Genomic DNA, 13,985 nt, shown 5'->3' with positions numbered 1-13,985 from the left:
TATGCTGATATGTCGTCCTCCCCAACTCCATCAATGACAGGTAGTGGGGACAGGTGAAGGCTGGGTCAGGTAGGTATTGGCAACCTTCAGTCTCGAAAGACTATGTTATCGCGCTCTGAAAGGTCAGGTAACTAAGGATCAGGTAACTAAGGGTCAGGTAACTAAGCCCCTAAAGCCTTGAAGCTATTCATTAGGGCTGCTTCATTATGAGAAATGGATTGGGATTTTTGCAAGCCAGCTAGCCAGCCAGGAAGCAAAGAAATATATAATTTCTTTCTAGATCATTCAAAAAAAAAAGTCTCATAAATCTAGGTGGGTCCCAATAGAGTGTCATTTTAAAAAGCGGGTCCCGGTGCTTAAAATGTTTGAGAACCACTGTCTAGACCAGGGGTGCCCAAACCCCGGCCTGGGGGCCACTTGTGGCCCTCAGGGACTCACAATCTGGCCCACAGGGAGCCCCCAATCTCCAATGAGCATCTGGCCCTCCGGAGACTTGCTGGAGCCCATGCTGGCCTGACACAACTGCTCTCAATGTGAAGATGACTGTTTGACCTCTCGCATGAGCTGTGGGACAAGGGTTCCCTCCACTGCTTGCTGTTTCACATCTGTGATGTAGCAGTGGCAGTGAAGGAAAGGCTAGCCTTGCTTTGTGCAAGGATTTTTATAGGCCTTGAGCTATTGCAAGACCTTCATTCATTCATACAAGTTCCATCTCTAATATATTCATTTATGTAAATTTATTCAAATTTGAAATGTAAATTAATTCGGCCCCCGACACAGTGTCAGAGAGATGATGTGGCCCTCCTGCCAAAAAGTTTGGACACCCCTGGTCTAGACTTTCTGACTGCACGTGTTTCACTTCTTACCAAGGTGAGATGATGACAAAGTTAAGCACACAAACCAATACTCATTGTGTCTTGGGGCTTTTTTATTGCTTATGGCTGAAATACCCATTACCTAAAAAGGAGAGGGCAGAGAAAATTATAGGGCATCACAAGAGCAGCCTTGCTGGATCAGGTTGAAGGCCTCCCCAGTCCACCCACCTGTTCCCCAAAGTGGTTCACCACAAGCCTCTGAAAAGCTGAGAACACAAAACAGAGCCCAATAACCCTCTCTCACATTGCTCCCCTGCAACGAATATTCCCAGGCACACTGCTTTTGACCCTGATAGTAGCACAAGCCGTCGTCACTAGTAGCCAGTGACAGACTCGCCTTCCATTCTTTTCTCTGTTCCAGCTTAAATTCATTTAAGCTAGTGGCTATCGCAGCCATTTTCAACCAGTGTGCCACGGCACACTGATGTGCCGTGAATGGTCTGCAGGTTTGGGGAGTGTCGTTTATTAGTAGAACCACTGTGGGAGGTAAGCCCCCACAACAGCATGGTGTGCCTTGACAATTTTAGCACCTTGTCAGTGTGCCACAAGACAAAAAAGGTTGAAAATCACTGGGCTATCGCCACACCTTGTGGTCAGGAATTCCTTAGATTACTTATTCCCTACAATAACGACTCCTGCGTCTCCTCAAATACAGATGAAGACGGATCCCCTACCAGCGAGAACCAAATCTCCTACGTTATAATTGCTGTGGGAATTGAATATGCTACACAGTAGAGGCAAATTAAAATTCCAGATGTCAAAAAGAGTCATTACATTTAAAAAATATTTTCCCAGAAAAAAAGCAGTGCATTATCTCTGTGTGTGTGTGGGGGGGGGGGGGGAAATACAGAAATGGAATGCATTTGCTAGAATTGAGTTAATTACAGTCTGGTATAAATATTGTTTAATAGCTTGGGCATTCAACAAATATAGAATGTTATACAATGAACTCTTAGAATGAATGACGGGCTGTTTTCATACCTGGGCACAGTTGTACTTCTCCAACTCTAGGAGATGAGGCTGAAACCTGACCAACTTGAGTGCAAGCAGGTGTACTTTCCAGTTACCTTCCAAGCAAGATGGTGATCTGACAGGGAAAGGGCAGGGAAAAAACAGGAAAGGGAGGATCTGGGGGCAATGGGATCAGCGCATCAGGACTGGTCTACTTCCTTGAATTCAGTGTCCCACCTGGCCACTGCAAATTGAATCACATAGTAAGTGGGCGGGGGGCAATGCAGGTGGAACCACAAAACAAATGGGTGCCCCACAAAGACTGTCCAGAATTCAGCCCCGCACCACCTAAGGCTGGCCCTGTCTTCTTGTAGGAATAGGAAGCAGTGGCATCACTAGGGTTTGTGTCACCCAGTATGGGAGGCCAGCAAGTGATCCCTAGGATGGACCTCCTCTAGCAGTGGGTGGGGCAATGCACCATCACAATACCCCCCCCCCATTGGTTTCTTGGCTATAACCTTTGATAAAATAGAGATATTTCAACGTGGCTTGTTTCACTGCATTCTGCATGGAATTACACACCAAATGACATATAACTTGATGGTATTATGCAAAAATACTAAGATTTTTTAAATGTTGGCCACCACCAGTAGTGGTGTCACCCCTCCCCCCGTGTGTCTCATCCGGTGCTACCCACGTCCCCCTGGTGATGCCACTGACTATGAATTGTACTGAAAGTCAGTGAAGATGTTGGAAGCCTCACATTTCCTTCCTATAGCTCACCACGGGAAAGCCGGGAGAGAATTCTGACAGGTGAGTTGGGAAATGAACCGTTGCAGTATGCAGAGGAGATTGCATTTGCTCTCATGCGTCCCTGTGATTTCTTCTTACTTGCATTTTTTTTAACAAGGTAGTGAAGCAAAGTTTAACACCATCAAATCTCCAAAGGGGACAGTATGCAGGAGCACTAGCAAGCATGCAGACAAAAGCCAAGATTTCAAGTTCCTCGCCAGTTCCTTGGGGATGGAAACCACCGAAAGGGTCAATAACCACCATTAAGGCGGCACCTCTGCGGGATTCAGGGCCATGGAAATCACTCACAGTGAAATTACCGAAGCAACCGGTTGTCTCTGACAAAGCGGCAGAAGAGGCTGTGAAACATCATTCATCTTGAAAGGTACACAACAGGAAAATTGCAATTTGGAAGTTGCCAGTGGACTGAGAAATTAGAGAAGGGGATTCAGAAACTAACCAGGCATTTGAAGGTCTTCAGCATGCAGGGAGTTTGTCAAAGGACGAGCCCTATGGTTCAAGTTTAAAAGTGTTACAAGCCCATCCATTACTGGACATAGAAGTGGCTTCCTCAGGAAAAAGATGCAGGGGCGATCCTCACCTCCAGCCCTTCTGGGCCAACCAGCAGAGCCCATGACAGTGGATGGTCTTTGCCACGGCCTGACTGGGCCTGTGGTTTGGTGGCACGGGCATACAACCCCTCCTGGAACAGAAACACACATGCTGATGGGCCCGCTGGGGCAAGCCCAGTCAGCTCACGCGAGCGGTGCCCGACGCAGCTACCACCCCCATAAGAACATAACAACAGCCCCACTGGATCAGGCCATAGGCCCATCTAGTCCAGCTTCCTGTATCTCACAGAGGCGCACCAAATGCCCCAGGGAGCACACCAGATAACAAGAGACCTCATGCTGGTGCCCTCCCTTGCATCTGGCATAGCCCATTTCTAAAATCAGGAGGCTGTACATGCATATCATGGCTTGTACCCCATAATGGATTTTTCCTCCAGAAACTTGTCCAATCCCCTTTTAAAGGTGTCCAGGCCAGACGCCATCACCACATCCTGTGGCAAGGAGTTCCACAGACCGACCACACGCTGAGTAAAGAAATATTTTCTTTCGTCTGTTCTAACTCTCCCAACACTCAATTTTAGCGGATGTCCCCCGGTTCTGGTGTTATGTGAGAGTGTAAAGAGCATCTCCCTATCCACTCTGTCCATCCCCTGCATAATTTTGTATGTCTCAATCATGTCCCCCCTCAGGTGCTCTTTTCTAGGCTGAAGAGGCCCAAACGCCGTAGCCTTTCCTCATAAGTAAGGTGTCCCAACCCCATAATCATCTTAGTCGCTCTCTTTTGCACCTTTTCCATTTCCACTATGTCTTTTTTGAGATGCGGCGACCAGAACTGGACACAATACTCCAGGTGTGGCCTTACCATTGATTTGTACAACGGCATTACAATATTAGTCGTTTTGTTCTCAATACCTTTTCTAATGATCTCAAGCATTAGAAATTGGCCTTCTTTACTGCCGCCGCACATTGAGTCGACACTTTCATCGACTTGTCCACCACCACCCCAAGATCTCTCTCCTGATCTGTCACAGACAGCTCAGAACCCATTAGCCTATATGTGAAGTTTTGATTTTTTGCCCCAATATGCATGACCTTACTCTTACTGACATTGAAGCGCATCTGCCATTTTGTTGCCCATTCTGCCAGTTTGAAGAGATCCTTCTGGAGCTCCTCACAATCACTTCTGGTCTTCACCATTCAGAAAAGTTTGGTGTCATCTGCAAACTTTGCAACCTCACTGCTCAACCTTGTCTCCAGGTCATTTATGAAGAGGTTGAAGAGCACCGGTCCCAGGACAGATCCTCGGGGCACACCGCTTTTCACCTCTCTCCATTGTGAAAACTGCTCATTGACACCCACTCTCTGTTTCCTGGTCTTCAACCAGGTCTCAGTCCATGAGAGGACATGTCCTCTAATTCCCTGACTGTGGAGCTTTTTCAGTAGCCTTTGGTGAGGGACCGTGTCAAACACCTTCTGAAAGTCCAGATATATAATGTCTACGGGTTCTCCACATGCCTGTTAATCTTTTCAAAGAATTCTATAAGGTTCGTGAGGCAAGGCTTACCCTTACAGAAGCCATGCTGATTCTCCCTCGGCAAGGCTTGTTCGTCTATGTGTTTTGAGATCCTATCTTTGATGAGGCATTCCACCATCTTACCCGGTATGGATGTTAGGCTGACCGGCCTATAGTTTCCTGGGTCCCCCTCTTTCCCTTTTTAAAGATCGGTGTGACGTTTGCTATCCTCCAATCTTCTGCCACCGTGGCCATTTTGAGGGACAAGTTGCATATCTTAGTCAAGAGATCTGCAACTTCATTCTTCAATTCCTTAATAACTCTTGGGTGGATGCCATCAGGGCCCGGTGACTTATTGATCTTTAATTTATCAATGAGGTCTGAAACATCTTCTCTTTTAACCTCTATCTCACTTAATTCCTCGGTCCTAAATGAACCCGACTTTTAGATCTTTGAACATGATTAATATGTGGAACGCCTTGCCACATTTGTGATGGCACTGGGCCTTTAAAAAAGGATTAGAGAGATTGATGGATGAAGGATCATGGTGACTGCATGCAATCCCTGGGTTTTAGAGGTCATCCACCTCTGAATGCCAGATGCAAGAGGGTGGCAGCAAGATACAGGTATGTAGAGCGCTCCCTGAGGCATCTGGGCAGCCACTGTGAAATATAGGAAGTTGGACTAGATGGGTCTTTGGCCTGACCCAGCAGGGCTCTTCTACTACCATTTTACAGTCTATAGATATGTGATCCTTCCTCTTAGCGTGAAGTTTTGACCTTGAGCAACTGCCTCATTTGGCCTTATGGCTTATTTAACCAACCAACCCCCCCCCCCAAGACATGTGGGGCTAACTGACCCTCCTCCATAGTCTTGCAGGACAAAAAGGCCTGAGAGTTTTAGGTAATCCCCAGCAAAACTATTTGGGCGAGACTGAAATTGACACAGATCCTAGGTAAGGAATATAAATTGCCTGTTTAAACACACACACACACACACACACACACACACACACACACACACACACAGAGAGAGAAAATATGAAATCAGCTGAGGAGCACACAATACTGGAACAGGCCATCTATGTACATCCCACAACACTTTCCTAAGAAATGAAACACAGGCTGAGACCTCATGACATGTCATCAAGACAGGAGACATCAGCAGAAAGAGATGTCAATGTCCTTGGCGCTGTCCCTGTCAAATTCTCTCCTATAGCTGGCATTTCTTTGAGCTAATAAAGCCCACTGTCTTTTCACAGTGATGGAACTTGATGGCAACGCTACATTTGCGTACCAACTGCGCATCTGAATGATCGATCATTTTCTCTTCTTGGCTGCGCTGAAGAAAAATAGATTTCTTGAAAGGCATCCGACATTAACAATCTGGAACGCTGCGGGGGAGGTGGGTCCCCCGGATCTGAAGAGATGCTCAATTCAAACCACCACTAGCCATAATTAAAAGTCCTAGTAGGAAATATCAACCTACCAACGCCTTCCATTAAAAGAACATACATTCTCTTGACCATCGTCCATTTCTGTTTTCCTATTCAGCTGATCATTGAACGGGTGGAGAGGGATGGGTCAGGACAGACCTGCTGACCCAACTCCAAACCCAAATGCATTCATCCAAGATTCGAGAGGAGCATCTTGGCTAATAGTGCAACCCTAGCACTGTTGTCTACTCTCTGAAGTGTCAATGTGTCCAGTTGGACCTATTCCCAGGAAAGTGTGTATAAGCAGTGGTTCTCAAACATTTTAGCACCAGGACCCACTTTCTTGAATGTCAATCAGCCAGGACCCACCAGAAGTGATGTCATTAACCTGGAAGTGATGTCATGGACAGAAGTGACATCATCAAGCAGGAAAATTTTAACACCCCCATAGAACAAAATCAAATCAATCAATACATTAAGTAAATAAAATTAAAAAGTTTACAATAAGTATAATTTTTAAATAATATATTTAAAATAAAGAGCACTCCTAACCATCTCAAGCAGTTGCTGATCAGTTTAAAAAAAATCCCCCAAACATCTCAAAGGCTGCAATCCTCACCACACTTACCCAGGAGTCAGCCCCATTGACTATCATTGTTAAAAGCATATATACATAGTAGTCTGGTAAAAGTATAGATCTGTAACATTTCCCCAAATGCATCACATACCATGGTAGCATCAAGTCTAATATATTAAAAATAAAACATACAGGTTGAGCCTCATTATTCGCTGGATTCCATTCCAAGCACTCATGTAGATGGCAAAAAAACGCACTATAGCAAATCAATTTAAAAAACAAAGTTTCTTTGCTCCAGTGATTTAAAAACAGCCTTGCTGACCTTTTGACTCTAAGATAAGAGTCATTAAGAAGACAATCCATCAACCAGTCCTCCTCCCAAGAGCTTAGAAAGCTTCACTCAGCCCCTCCCTTCACCAATGCAAAGCGATCACCTTTCTTTCACATGCTCCAGGGGAGGGAGGGGTCGCCTGAAGAGAGAAGGATTGATAGATTGTCAGCCAGCTATCCCCCCCCCCAATTAAGGAGGTTGTTGCTAAAGGACTGTGCAATTTTTTAAACTGATTTTAAAGGGGTGCATTTTTCCCCTTCTCCAGGAATCAGCACATTCCTTCTCATTTGCAGGAGCCATTCGTGTTGAGTCAAATCTGTGTATAAGCTGCCTTGAGTCCCTCTGGGGAGAAAGGCGCAGTAAAAATAAAGTTAATAATTAATAATAATATAAAACATTCATGTATAAATAGGCTGGACCTGTACATTGAAATCACACGAAATTGACTAGTGGGGTCCAGATTCACAGTTTGGCCAACGCTGGTGTGTAGGATTGCAGCCTAAGAGAGACCAAACTGCGACTTAGGACTTCCCTGCATCTCATCTCTGCCATTAACTCACTAGGTGGCCTTGGGCAAGTCACTTCCACTCAGTTTTTATCTGCAGAATGGGACCACTATTATTCACCCAACAGGGTCATAGCAGGGGGAAAAAAATGGTTGGCAACCTTCAGTCTCGAAAGACTACGGTATAAGCCTACAGCACCCGGTATTCCCAGGCGGTCTCCCATCCAAGTACTAACCAGGCCTGACCCTGCTTAGCTTCCGAGATCAGACGAGATTGGGCTTGTGCAGGGTAACAGTGCTTTATATGCTCAGAGAGCACTATCAAATGCTGAGATTTTTTTTTTTTTAATTGCCAGCACAGAGCTTAAGCACAGTCAAATCACAGGCTCTCTGTGCAACCCGGAACCTTGCAAAATGTGGCGGGGGAGGCATAAACAGCAAAAGGCCATGGGGTGCCAAAAACTACAATCTGTGACATTTCTAGACAAAGCTCAAATGTATACAAGATAAGCACAGTGCCTGTTGACAACAGCAGTCGTTGCTGATAACACAATCCCCCCAGTCTTGCTGCGTTAGCTTAACCCCTGTAGTGGGAGAGATGCTGGGCTGCTCCTGCTGCTATTAATGCCCATTTTGTTTACCTTGCATGCACTGAGGTTTGCAAATAAATGTCACAGTCTGTACTGCTTGTATGTCATGACTTTTTGGCCCCTTAGTGTGCCTGTATATCTTGGGAATGTGTCCACATACCAGCTAAGCAGAACACTGCCTGTATTTGACGAGAGGGGCTCAGAGTTGGCCCAAGTCCTGCCAGCCTGCTGAGACAGCATGCTACATGACAGCATGCTAAAGTGTGTGTTGTGACGCCTTAGGGTGTCATGGCACACTCACAGGGCACCACAGGGTGCCCCCAGTGGCCCCTCCAACCTATTCCCCTTGGTGCCACCATCTTGGATCTCATGAGATTTTGAGAGATCCAGGACAGTAGCATCCAAATCTCACCAAGATTTGGGCACTGCCATCTTAGATCTCTCAAAATGTTATGAGCTTTGGGCTCCAGCACCTTGGATCTCACAGGATTCAAGACAGTGGTGCCCAGTTGAGCCAGGAAGAAGAGGATGTGGGGGAAGTCATGATCCACATAAGTTTGGGTACCACTGCTCTAGCCCATCCCTTTCTTTTCCTCCATACTCCCACCCAATGATGTGACAGCCTCTGCTGTTCCCATTCAGCACTCCTCCACCCCTCCACCTTTTCACTTCCTTTACATTCCCCTTTTCCTTTTCCAATCCATGGAGTGGAAGGAGGAGACACGGTGGAGGCAAGTGGGCAGGAAAAGGTAAGCATCGCCTGAGGCTATCACATCAGTCTGCCTCACACATGGGCCGGCCCCGAGTGGCAATGCAGATAATGCAGTACAAAGTCCAAAAATGAAGTGGAGCAATTCTGAATTCAAACTACAAGCGGAGAAACATTTTTAATCCCCTCTCGGTCAAAAAAGGAACACACACGCACAAACACAGCTGAAACACACCCACCCACCCCCTGCATCTAGAAAACCAGCAAATCAGGGAGATGTCTCTGCTAAACCTTTCCTCCAAAGTGCTCATTTACTACCTGCAAGGATGGTGGGGGATTGGGGTGCACGGAGAAGCACGGGACAGAACAAACTGCTCTTTGTTTGGGCAGTCCAGCCCGTTCTGGACAAACGTGGTTTCCTTCTGAGAGATCAGGTCAAAAACGGTGAACCACCAGGTCACACCGTGGGCTTAATAAAGGCCTGGAAGTCAATTATGTGGCAATGGATCCATTTGCTTTACTCGCTTATTAAATAAAAAAATTTTTTGTTGTTCCTGGTCTCCCGCTGCTGATTTGCTTGTTGTAGGGATTGTCTTGTTGTTGGATGTTTTTAAGATTAATGATTTTGCTAGCTGCCCTGGGCTCATCATTAACAGAGCATCACACTTAAAAAAAAAAAGAAAAAAAAGAATGGACGATAATCACTAGATAATAGGAGAATCTCCTCCATACAGAAGAGTCACATTTCACATTATATACAGAGCCTATGAAGGAGGTCAGCTAAGTGAAGGCATACTGTGGTTTGTAATCACTCTTGTTATGACAAGTAAGCATCGCTACACTCAGTAGACCAAACTGAAAGCTAATTACCAGTGCTTTCTTGAACAAGCTGGCATTTAAAGCACCTTCCTACATCAATTACGCGTGTCACTTCAATGATTCTCAGTCGAAAACCAGGTTGGCGGCCACTCAAGGCCTTCCACCACCTCTAAAATCTCCCAGATACTGTCTGAAAAGAGAGGATCTCTTCAAAGTCTGTAGAAAATTCGCGGGCAAGGTCCTGCTGCCAGGGCCGGTCCATTTACAAGACCAACTAAGGCTCATGCCTCAGGCAGCAGATTGATGGGAGAAGCATTCACCTCTAGCGAGGAAAATGGAGTGGAAGAGGAAATAGAGGGAAGACAGTAGTGATGGGGTATATGAGAATATTAAAAAGCCCTGTTGGAACAGGCCCAGAGCCCAACTGGTTGGCAACCTTCAGTCTCGAAAGACTATGGCATAAGCCTACAGCACCCGGTATTCCCAGGCAGTCTCCCATCCAAGTACTAACCAGGCCTGACCCTGCTTAGCTTCCAAGATCAGACAAGATCAGACTTGTGCACCTTTTTAGCTGTAGATAGAGCCCAACTAGTCCAGTTTCCTGTACCCCACAGCGGCCCACCGGATGCCTCTGGGAGCACACACCCGACCACAAGATACTTGCATCTCGTTGCCACCTCCCTGCATCTCGCCTTCTATTGATGCTTGCAGAGTGGCAGAGGTGCTCTAGCACACCACTCTTCTCCCCTCCTTCACTTCTGCTCTGTCTTCCATTTCCTAACTGGGGAGTGGACCAGGGGCTGGCACATCAACAGGTAAGGGGGAGGAACACTGACTGCAGGCCCAGAGCACAAGGTCCACTGCAACCTGGCACCAGCCCTTATCATGACAAAAATTAAATTGTCATTACCTCCGGCTAAGGTCATACAGCACAGCAGCACCCCTAAGGGGGGAAAAAGGAGCCATTGAGAAAAGATGATGACCAAACAGCCAGCAACTTGCTTCCGGACTTTTCTGCAGAACAGTGCCAACCTTCTGCATGCAGTGTTCATGCTTTCCGAAAAAGCATAAACATCCAGAATGCCCTCTGTTCATTAATAATTGACCGAGCCTCTGCCCTGGATCTATTATCTGCCAGAGACAAAGACAGCTTGATGGACAGGAGTGACAGCACCGTCTTCTACAGATGAAACCCAATCCTTAATGATCCGAGAAGGACAGGCCCCATCCTTGGCTCCTCTCACTGCCAGGAACAGTGGACCGCCACATTGGAAAGCTGTCGAGAGTCTCAAGTCTTCACTAGATAAGATGGGATTGGGTTTTGCTGATGCAAACAGCTAGGTTAGTTTTCTGACGCAACACCCTTTAGAGCCGGAAGGCTGAACAGCTAAATAACTCAACAGGTAAATATCGGTTTTCTCATATGGCACTCGAGCAAAACTCCAGTTCTCCCTGTTGTCACCTTCCATCCTGACTACTGAAATGTTCTCTTGACTACTGAAATGGGCAGGAGGTCTGGTCTAGAGGATGGAGGCCAGATCAGAACGAAACATCTGAATTGTTGTGGCTCTTGAAAGATAGAGCCTTCTTTCAATTGTAAAAATCCCTCCAGGGATTTAAATTAGCCTGCCTATGTAAACCGCCTTGAATAAAGTCTTGAATAAAGACCAAGAAAGGCGACATATAAATACCTGTATTATTATTTATTATTTTGCCTTCCAGGTCTTTTCCATTTTTAAAGCTTGGCCCACCTCAACCCAGAACTCCCCCACCCCATCACTCATCTCTCTCATTGTGTTGCTTTTAGGGCACCCCTCCCTAAATCCCTACCTGCCTACAACCAGTTCTAGCACAAACTTATCATCCTGGCCTCCAAAGCCCTCCATATTACTTTGTTGCCCATCTTTCTGGTCTTGCATCCCAGTTTCTTTACCTGTGACCTTCCCTCTTCCAGTTCCATCACCCTCAGCTCTCTCCAACTCCCTTTCCACCCCTTACGGTCCCTCCCTGATCACCTGTGGAATGACACATCTCCCTCTTCCTTCACAATAAACCACCTCTTCCATGAAGCTGTGTGCACAACCCCATCATCCCATTTCCTACTTCGGTTAGAGAAGCAACTTCAGCTAATGAGGGAGGAGACAGAGCCCAGTGTCCAACCACCGCAAGAGATCCCAGTTCCAGCTCCCACCCCCAGTTGAACAAGGATACAACACAAACCGATAAATACAAAATCATCATTGAACACCAAGAAAGCTTGAACATTCCAACATACTGGATTCCCAGGGGGTCATATGGCTCCCATTGACAATGGCTGTTCCAAAGCAGCAGTCACTGTTAGAGACCACTGTGCACTGGGAAAGCCTTCCCCAGCTTACCATTCTGTCGTGCCATTGCTCTTTTCGGCATTGGATCTGGACGATGCAACACTCTGGGCAGTCACATCTACGGTCAAATACCCCAGTAGGCACTGTGCCTGGATTTCCAGGCAAACATGATTGCCCAGAGCGTTGCATCGTCCAGACTGGTGCCCAGAAGAACAACGATGTGGCGGAATAGTAAGTGCCACTCACCGGGGGGAGGATTGTCCCAAACCCCAGATCCAGCCCGTGGGCCAGGGTTTGGAGAGAGCTATTCTAAAGGAAGGAGAATGGCAACCAGCATGAGCTGGTCACTGGGAAACTGATCAGCACTTCAAGCTCTGCTAAAGTTTTCACTATCATGGGGGAACAATTAAAACAACAACAACAATTTGTTTTGCCTTTTTTAATGAAATAAAACCGCCCTACAAGTTATTCCCCTATCAGTACTTTCAAGGTCGCCAGTGGTGACCAGACAACTGGTTAAAGACATGACTCTTTATATAAGCTTCCACCCAACTGGGTTCCCACATACAGGCGGGCCCCCACCTCCGTGGATCTTGTATCCACTGATTCAGTTATCCACAGAGTTCCTGCTTCCTGTTAGTTTCTTTGTACCATGCAGCCTGGTTGACTGCGCGTTTGGTTCTTCAGTTAAGGAAGACTGTGAAACAAGAAACACTGGCACTGTGAGTGCTTTCTAAGATGATGTAGTGATTCTGGAGTTGGACTTTGACCTGGAAGATCCAGGTTCAAATCCCTGCTCAGCAATGAAGCTTCCCGAGTTACTTTGGGTCAGTCATTCTTTCTCAGTTTTACCTACCTAACAGGGTTGTTGTAAGAACAAAAGGAGGGGAGGAACCAAGTGCACCACCCTGATCTCCCTGGAAGAAGGGCAGGCTAAAAATCTGAAAAAATAAAATAAATAAAACAAAAGGTAAAGTAATGGGTCCAGGGGGGCACTATACATACAGACATCCCCCATATCCATTCTGGGGAACCAGAATGGAACGCCCACGAATACTGGGGCCTACCTGTACTTTGCTCAGTGACTTAGGGCACAATCTTAACCAGATCTACTCAGAAGTAAGTCCTATTTTCTTCAATGGGGTTTACTCTCAGGAAAGTGTGGTTAGGATTGCAGCCTTAAACCAACTGTTTCCTTGTGTGCACTTGGAAAGTTGGTGCAAGAAGCTTGTCTGCTCCTTCCCAACTAATGCCTTCAGCTATTTAGGAACGGAGTCCCTAGGCCTCCCAGACAAGCAATAAACTATATATATATATATATATATATAGTCTTGCATATATATATATGCACACTCCATTGTTCTGACTGCTCTTCCACTCATTTTCTGCACCTCTCCTTAGGAAGAGAAAGAAAAACACATCCGCACACAATATTATTAATCTCTTATGTTTATCGTTGACTTTGGAGTGATTGAAAGGACTTTTGTTCCCAGGCTTAAAGACTTATTTGTCAAGCCAGACAGCTTAGTTGTAGCCTTGCAGCTAGCACGGCTGTCTGGAAAGGAACAAGAATTTATAGCCTGAGTGCAGGAGCAATTGGCCACAATGGAAAGGATCTGGGAGGCAGGTACAGAAAGGGGGAGAAGCGAGTAAATGAAATTCTCAGTGCCTTAGCCCTTTGATCAGCCGCCACTATCCAAGTGGCATGCACTCTGGATATTATTTACATTCTCTCCCACGCAGGGCACTCGACTCTCAGAGCGGCAGGGCACAATCTCAGATAAGTTCAGGGAGACTCTCTTTGCATAACTGCTAGTCCAATGGCTACTTTTCACCTAGGCTAGAAGATCAAGGATCCCATCCAACTCCCTACATAACATCTTGATTAGCCCCAACATTTGGGGCAGTGGTTCTCGAACTTTTCCGGCTTGCGCCTCCCCTGATCCTTGTAGCCATTGGTCACGGCTCCCCATTACATCACCTCACCTC

At 46.3% G+C, this 13,985-nt stretch overlaps 1 pseudogene; it reads right to left on the bottom strand.

The window, feature by feature from the left end:
* Nucleotides 1–7,738: 7,738 nt before the first annotated feature.
* LOC136662680 (5S ribosomal RNA) lies at nt 7,739–7,857 on the bottom strand (annotated as a pseudogene).
* Between the last annotated feature and the right edge of the window lie 6,128 nt (nt 7,858–13,985).

The sequence above is a fragment of the Tiliqua scincoides genome, chromosome 11 (assembly GCF_035046505.1).
Source record: "Tiliqua scincoides isolate rTilSci1 chromosome 11, rTilSci1.hap2, whole genome shotgun sequence".
NCBI lineage: Eukaryota > Metazoa > Chordata > Lepidosauria > Squamata > Scincidae > Tiliqua > Tiliqua scincoides.
Note: the sequence above shows the minus strand (reverse complement) of the source record. Positions and strands in the feature narration are given on the sequence as shown.